Raw genomic sequence first — 8,695 nt, 5'->3', positions numbered from 1 at the left:
ATGGGGAAAATAAATTCCTGGAGGAAACAGAGCATCAAAAGGGTGTTTAGGAATATTTCTCATCAGTTCATCTCTCTGCCTTTCAAAGGAGCTGAGCAATGCCTTTCCCTTTTATACTGTGGAAAATTCCAACTCTACAGCTGCATCTCTCATCCCCTGGAAGAATCTGAGACACTGAAATTGTTGTGGGGGGGACAGAGCAATAGTTAGACCCAACATCATGTGGATGATGAGTTTTCCCTCCAGAGGGAATGATGCCAGCTGGACTGGAGCATATGCAGAGGGCACCAGGAGCCACCAGTCAGGCTCTGCAGTGCCCGTGGCATGAGGAACTTCTGGGAAATGTGGGAGTACAAGTGCCAGAGAGGCTGGGAGCATGAGCAGGGGCTGGAAACACTTCCCCAAAGGGTGCTCCAGCATGACACAATCCTGCAGGAGGGATAAATTCACCATGCAAACCACCCAGCTGTAGGGAACAGCCAGCTACTGTGTCATTAGGCTGGAATGGAATGTCTGCTTTGCTCTTGGGGGATTGGAAGTGGAATGGCACTGACAGGAAATATGAAACATTGTTTTTTTTTTCTTTCCCTTTTCCCCTGCAAGAATGGATTTCTGCAGAGATGTTTTCCCAGCAGGAGTGTAAAAGCCTTTTAGGAAAAAAAAATCATAGCAAATAATAACTATTTTTTTTCTGACTTGCCTGTAACTCTTGCTGTTTCCAACCTCTTATAAAAATAGCACTTGGTTGAAAATGGAAGTAGTAATTAATTCTAACACAGAGTTACCATTGTGATTTGTAAAAGAGGGTCATGCACTTCTAGCAAATTTATCCTGGAGTATTATTTCTTGAGCCAGATTCCCTGAGAAGATGAAATGGGGATGTTGGGGCTACAGTCATGTAAATCCACCCTGAGTCAGGGCTGGCACTGCAGCCTGGGATGCCGTGGTTACGTGGGCTGTTTGACAGAACAGCCAGTGAGGAAAATGAAGAAGATGAACTATGCAGAACAAGTAGATGAGATTAAGAATACAAGGTCAAATTTCATGAAATAACTCAAGTCAGGCATGATAAAAAGGAAAGACAGAGAGCATAAAATGCTTTGGAGGAACAGGATGTTGGAGAGGACTGGATGTGTGCTAAGCAGAAACCCAATAAACCCAATTACTCTGGTTATTACTGCCGTCACTGCTGCTACAGAGGCAGCTCAGCTCCTCATTAGTCATTCCTTGCAGAATTATCATCTATCATGGCCTCATCTTTTCCTTTCTCCCTTGGGAATGCAGAAAGGGAAACAAATCCATAAGCTGTCCCCTCGCCATGTCCCCCAACGAGCATTAGAAAAGCTTCCTCATCCTTCACAAGAACAATCAATATTAAGCATCTTTTACTTTGCCAACGATTGATTCTGCCTCATTTCCCCTTACTCATAAAAAAGGGGAAATTTGGGCTCAATTTTATTTGTATTTAAGAGATGACAGAGATACAGGCAGCTGAAAAACTCATGGAGACTTCCCTGGTGTTCCTTGCAGAGCTTTGGCAGCAACCTTGAGGGACAGGGCTGCCCCAAGAATGAAAACTTCTCTCCTGGGTCATCCTCTACAGCCCGTGAAACACAAATAAATATGGCAAGAGCTTAAACTCTTAGGGAAATGCTGCTCTTACAGAATTTTGCAGTTATTCTACCTGTAGAATTTGTGGGTTGAAATCTTAGATACCTTTAAAAGTATTGCTTAAAAAACAAACCTTTTGGTTAAAAATATATAAGAAGCCTTGTCTTTTTATTCAGGATTTTTATTTTAATCAATACTGAAGTATGGCTGGAAGCAGATCTAAACTGGCTCCTGAAATTAGTGGGATTTTCAGATGGTTGTTGTGTTGGTGTGAGTATCAACCCCACGAACACAGGCTAAAAAAAGTCCCTCAATTCGAATTCATCTGGTTTTGAAATTCCTACCCCCTGGAAAGGTCAGGACCACGGACTTGAACAGACCACCCGTGTGCAGCTCCTGGATAATTTCAGGTGTCTGACAAAAGATGTTTAGTTCAGAATTTGTCCAGAGTCAGCAGAATCCACCTCAACATTGTTGAGTAATGTCAAAACCTTTAGGAAATGCTGACAAATGCCACCATAATTTGTCACAGGAACAAGAGAACTCCACAATATCAGAATTCCCTGTACAGCCAAGAAAAAAAATTCCCATAAATTCTAAGGAGTAAACTGTACCTTGCTATTGAAAAGAAAACAAAGAGCTTTGAGACAAACTCTGCTTTTCTGTCTTGAGAGGAAATTCTCTTTTCATCTTTGAGCAGCAATAATAAAGATAATAAAGTGGGATAAGCAGCCTGCTTTTATTGAACCGCTTCAGAACGGAGTCCTTAACAACATGTTTCCTTCTATCCTGTGATTTCTTCTGACTGTAATAAAGTTAAATCAGAAAGTCTGGAATTTTGTGCTGGGGATGTTCAATTAGCCCCGCAGAGTGTCCGTGTGAGTTAATGCCATTTGAGGGAAGCAGCACTTGAGCGCTCACAGAAGATTTGTGTTCGGTTCTGTTAATTCAGACACATCCTAGCAGATGTCTGATTAGACTAATTTAAAATTAAATGGCAAGGAAGAAGAAGAAGAAGAAAGTTTGCATTCATTGAAAATGACTGAACAAAAGATGAAAACTCTGTCTCTCTCTGTTTGCTGAGCGTGGAGTGTGTCTGGAATAGCTGAGCTCGGCTTCCTCCTGTCCCCTGCTCTCCATTCAGCAGAACCCACCCAGACACCACGCTGCACGTTCCCATTGCAGAGATTGCTTTAAATAAGCCAACACTCCAAGTTAAACAAACATTTGGTGAACGCAGCACTCTTGGATAATCAGAGGAATTGAAAATGAGGAGGCAAAGATACTTTGCTCATCCTCCACAGGCTGGAATTCCAGCTGCCATGGTGGGCTTGGGTTTTTAGCAACAGCAGAAGTCCTGGGTCAGAAGTCCTTCCACGGGTTTTGAAGGAAATAAGGATCTGTATTTCCTGTTGTTGTATCTAATCCTTTTCTGGAAGATGTTTGCATGAATTGGAACTGTTTGTGCATTACTCAGGGTTTTATTCTTCTTTAGTGTTGAGCAGGACTGGGTTTGGACAAGTTCTGTCCTACAGAGGGTGTCAAAAGGAGGTGTGGAAGATGTTTGGAGTGCTTCTCTCTGGATTTCCTGTTAAAACATCAGGGAAAAGCACAGGAAATAACATTCTAATCAGGGTAGAAATTCTGGATAATTTAAAAAATACCTCAAGAGTTGAAGTTGGGTTGGATGATGATGATGACTATTATTATTTCTTTAAAGGGATTCACGTATGTATTTAAAAAAAGGGTATTATAAAAAGTTCCTAAGCAATTTAGTAAATTAATTGTATCATTGAGCTCTAAGGAATTGGTTTTAGGAGGATAATTCTCACTGAAAGCCAAATGCTCCTGGTACTGGGGGATGTGGTGAGGATGGAAAGGTGAAATTCTTTGTGGGGAGATGCAGATCATTTGTGTGGCACTCCAGCAGCAGCTGGTGTGAGAAGAATTTGGGCTGGAGAAATGCCACCAGCTTGTCTGCGTGCAGAAATCGTCGGTGTGTGTCAGTGGGAGGGAAGAGTGGATTGGATTTTGCAACAATTTCCGTGACTGCTCATTTCCCACCTCAGCTCTCTCACCCCCCTTGTCCCCCGGGAGCAGGGTTAGGATGGGTACAAAGGTGCTCCCCTGCCTGAGTGAGACCCAAAAATGCATTTACAGAGGGAGCCAAGGGGATCACAGCCCCCAGACTGGAACTGAGGAATGTGGTGTGGTTTCTGGGTTGTAGGGAGCATGGTTCTGGCTCTACACTGCTCCTTAGCACTGGGGAACTTTGGCCTCTTGAAACCCTGGTTTTGAATCCCTTGGTGTTGGCAGAAAGGCAGGTGCATAGGAAACTAAGGGGAGTTGTTGTTCCCCACCAAATTTCCAGCTCTTTTGGCACAGGACTGGAATTCTGATTATTTTTAGCCTAATTTTGCAATTTTTCTGCTTAATCCCGCCAAAGGCTGGAGGTGCTCACACAACCAACCTCCTCCACCACGTGAGACAGAGGGGAAGTGCTGTTCCATTTAAATGCTTGGACACATTTGATATATCTTTTTTTTAATATATTTGAAGGAAAATATCTGATATTGTTCCAAGCACCCATGTTGCAGCTTGAAAATCCTTCTATTTTTAACGTGGTGTCTGTCAAGGGTGGACTCAATAATGTTTTCATGACAGCCCATATGCTTCCAATGTACTTCCTACAGCAAAAACTTTGGAAATTCCCTGTCAACCAGCCCAAACCCATTGGAGTTTCACTCAACAGCCAAAAGTTTGGAGTTTTCTAATCTGCTTTCCCATAGTTACCTCTGGAAGTTTCTTGGAGGAGAATTAAATGGCTGCTCCACGCTCTCAATATATTTCAGGGAATATTAAAGATCTACCTGCAGTACCTAAGGCTACAAACATAATGTATGCAATTAAACCCTAGGTAATAACTTTTTAAACTTGCCTTTAATACCCAGCGAGTTTCAAATTAAAATGGAATTTTAGCCAGTATAGCCTAATTTAATATATTAAAAAGTTCTGCTGTATTTTATTTTTACTGCAACAGATGCACATCCCAGCTCTTATTTTGTACCAAAGGTGCTGTGATTCTGTGAGAAAGGGGTTTTTAGGAAAAGCAGATGTTTACTTTGATTGCTTCATGGGCTGCTGGAGGGATTAGGGGTGATCCAGCAGCTCCAATTCTTGTGTTGTGGATGCAGAGGGGTGAACTGTTCTTTGCATTTTCTCTTCTTTGCTACCTGTTTTATCCAAAAAAGGAGGATTTCAGAGTCCTTATTCTGCAGCTCTGGTGGTGAACTGGGGTCATTCTACATGAAGGATTTGAGGAAAAATAGGAATGTTGTCGTAGGAAGCATTCCCTGGCTTTCTGTGAGACGGGGAGGTGAAGCTCTATTGGCAGATAACTTCCAAGAGATGTGGAGGGCAGGATTTGTATTTTAAATAGGTTCATTTCCTCGTGGTTAATTCTGGGCTGTGACTCTTGGGGCTGAGCTGGTTCTCCTGATCCAGAATATGGGAGCAGGCTCCTGGTTTCCCGTTGTGCAGCACAGCCAGCTCTGATCCCAGGGTTTAACAGGGGGTTTTCCCTAATGGAGAGTAATGGGACAGCTAAAATCCACTAATCCACGTGTTCCTTCATCAAGCAGAGCAGATCCTGCTCCCTGTGAGGCAACCTTGGTTAATGCTAGCACGTAACCCAGACGGCATTTTCTGGGACAGACAGAGTTTATGTATCAACTCTGCAAAGTCCTCACCCTCTTCCATCGGGCTTATGGGGCCTGGAGGAGAGGAGCTGCTGGATTAGGAACAGCTGCCACAGGCTGAATTTGGGAAAGATGGGAGTGATGATGTTGAGGGAGGCCAAGTGCTTTAAGGAATCAGCCAAAACAGCAGTGCCCAGGCTCTGCTCCTCAGGTGCTCTGAAGGATTCTGGAGAATTAGGTGGCACCAGGTTGGATAAACGCACTCCAGAAGAGTTCTACCTCTTCTTTCAGCTGGGATCTCTGCACAACCACCCCCAAATCTGTCATTTTCAGCCTCCACCCAACGCTTTTGGATCACCAGGTGTAATTTGCTCTTGGTTCCTGCAGCCCCAGCTCCACACACAGGGCCCACGCACACGTCTGAGGAGAAACGGAGCTTTTCAATCAGGCCTTCCACGAAGCTCTGAGTTGATTCTGTGGGATGTGGGACACAGTTTGGAAATCCCTCCTTGGGCACATTGGAGCAACAACAGAATAATAAACTGGACAGGAAGCATAAACAGAGAAATAGAGCTGGTTGCACAGCAGTTTGAGAGGAAACAAGAGCACTGCTCCACTCTGTCCTGGGAGAATCTGTGCTTATGGGCTTGAGGGCTCCTGCAAAGCCAGGAATAGGATTTTAAGCTTGAATGGATAAATGGAAATAGGGGTAAATGTTCCTCCAGCTGCTTTCCCCCTGCTCTCCTCTCCTGTAAAAACAAGGCATCAAAGCTGAAATGATGCCCCAGGTCCCCAGTTTTTAGTGCTGTAGGACAACTCATGCCCAGAGAAGATAAATCTCTATGGCAGCAACAGTAATGATTTTTAATTTGCATTTCAGTACTTGGGTTATTGCATATATAAAACTTCAATTGTAACTTTAAAAGGCTATTTGGATGTGATCCAGTGTGTGCTGTAGGAGGGAACAGCCCTTGCCCCAAACCTGTTTGTGCTGCAGGTGCTGCTCTCCCTTGGGAACCACCAGGAGACAAATTTTGATGTTATTGGGATTTTGGGATCAGATGTTGATATCGTGTATGTTTTACAGAAGAAGGAAATGTTGTTAGCTAGAGGAGGAGGAGATTTTCACTTTCCAGTTAAATGCAGGATGTGCTTTTCCAGGGTGGCCTCAGCAGAGATAAAGTCGTTTTTCTTTCCTTTATTCCCCAATGTCATTTGTTACCGTGTGGTCTGGTTTTAATATTATAAACACCCCTATCTCCCCTTACCTTCACTGGGATTGGATTCTAATTTGAGATAAGTGGATAACAGTGAGACCTTCTTAAAGCCTTAGGGAATCCATACGTGGGTATCTCAGCTTTCCAGCACATCCTCCAACATTTCTGATGGACAGCAGATTGTGCAGAGCTATTTTCCAGAAAAACTCGGGGAGCAGGGAGGTGGAAACACCTTCCAGTGGTGGTTGTGGCACTGAGCACTGGCACTCACTAAAATAATGGTGTTTGTAATTGAAATATTTTTATTAAAGGGAGGAACATCACAAGGTTTGTGTGGGTTTAAACCCTAAAATATTTTCTTAAAAAGACTTTTTATTCCAGTTTTCTATTTCGGCAGAGGCTCACTATCCATCCTGCCAGGTGTGTCTCAGATTTCATCATTTTATACAGCAGTAAAATCAAAACAAAACTCCATTGTGAGTATTCCCACATTGGTGCAAACACCACCCTAAATAACTAACTCATGGGGTAATTGATACAATTAGGACTTTTCATAAAGCAAAGCAAGAATAAAGCTTGATGCTAAAGAAGGTGAAGAAATTTTTATTTAAAGTACAACTGCAGAACTGTGAAACTCCCAAAACTTAGGAAAAGAAACTACTAAAATGTAAGAATATTAAAAAAAAAGGAGGAGGAGGGGATTAAGATGGTAATTTAATTTTTATGTTTGATTAGCAGGAAGACCTGAAGGGATTTATATTCTGGTTGAAACTCATTTTGTGAGCTGACCATTAGAAGTTCATGGAGTTGTTTCTATCATTATCATCACTAAACTTTGACTGTTCTTCAGAATCTGAGGCAGGATTGAGTTGGGATTTTTCCCCTTTTATATAGAATATGGCATTTTATTTGTCATTTAAAAATAATATAAAATAAAGCTGAGATGACCAAAAAATCATGGCCAGATGCAAATTGCATTTAAAGTTTAATATTCCAGGTGTATCTGCTACATCCATTACATCCCTGAGTTCATCTCTTTGAACAGGGAGGGTGTAAAATACCTGATTTTTGTGCTGAGAGTAATTATTGGCTTGAAACTTCAACATAATTATCACACAAACAGTTCATGTTGTGTGATTAGCTCTACAGAGATGCAGGGTGGAGATGTGTAAGTAGGAGTGAGCTTAAAACACATTATTCATTAAGAAAAAGTCCATTCCAGGCTATTCCATTATGTAACTGGAACCAAAAAAGAGCAGATTTCTTAAAGACTTTATTTTCAGATTTTATACTGAGCTAGTCCATGAAGGAATTTATTAATTGGACATTATTATGAAAGACAGGTAAAGGCTGAAAATACTGGGAATTAGAGCAGTGACACACAGTGTCTATTTTAAAAATATCCTTTAAAAAGAATTTCTGGTTAATAGTGGCATATTCCCCTCTCAGAAGATGTTTGTGTACTCGAAGTCTGTGACACACAAGTGGAGGTTGATGTGTCAATATGATTCATTAATCAAGATGATCTCGTCCGTGTGTACAAATTCAGGCTTTTTGCAGGCATCTATAAACAATCCCCATCTGCCTGAATGGCTGCAAACTGTGCCTGTGAACAGAACTTAAACCTTTACACCCAAATCACAGGCTTGAAAATTCCACATTTTCGCATTTAATGGACTTGTAGCAGATGGGAAGCTTTTCCAAGTTGTGCTGTTGAAGACATCCCTGTGGAATGCACATTTTCTGAGTTTTCTCCGACAGATAAACGGCAAAATTGGCTTTTGAGAAGCCCAGCTCAGCAACACTTCTGTTTATCAATGTAACAGCGAGCCTGAAAGTGAGCACGATCGGAGTTCTCACAGCTGTTTTTGCTGAAGGGCAATAATAATGGTAGACTTTGAGCAACTTCCATACCTGGGAGCTTCAAATATCCTTCCAGAAAATCTCCTCAGCAGTGCCACAAACGCTGTGGCACCCCTGCCAAAAGATAAGCATAAAAAGAAAAGAAAGGAACACAAAGCAGGGAGTTTCTCAGTGAATTCTGGGGCAAATTCAACATTTGGGGCTTATTCCATCCCCTGCCCAACTGGATCCCCGACCTTTGGTTTGTGTAGGGGCTGTGCTGATGGAAAACAGGGAATCTGATCCCTTATTTTACCCTTTCCCAGC

General features: G+C 42.3%; 1 long non-coding RNA gene across 1 annotated transcript; it reads right to left on the bottom strand.

The window, feature by feature from the left end:
• Positions 1 to 7,787: 7,787 nt before the first annotated feature.
• On the bottom strand, positions 7,788 to 8,695 carry LOC138117800 (uncharacterized). The gene is made up of 3 exons (XR_011154860.1): positions 8,626 to 8,695; positions 8,441 to 8,503; positions 7,788 to 8,357 (listed from the first exon to the last, which is right to left on the bottom strand). It is a non-coding gene; the product is annotated as an uncharacterized lncRNA (long non-coding RNA).

Source organism: Aphelocoma coerulescens, chromosome 12 (assembly GCF_041296385.1).
Source record: "Aphelocoma coerulescens isolate FSJ_1873_10779 chromosome 12, UR_Acoe_1.0, whole genome shotgun sequence".
NCBI lineage: Eukaryota > Metazoa > Chordata > Aves > Passeriformes > Corvidae > Aphelocoma > Aphelocoma coerulescens.
Note: the sequence above shows the minus strand (reverse complement) of the source record. Positions and strands in the feature narration are given on the sequence as shown.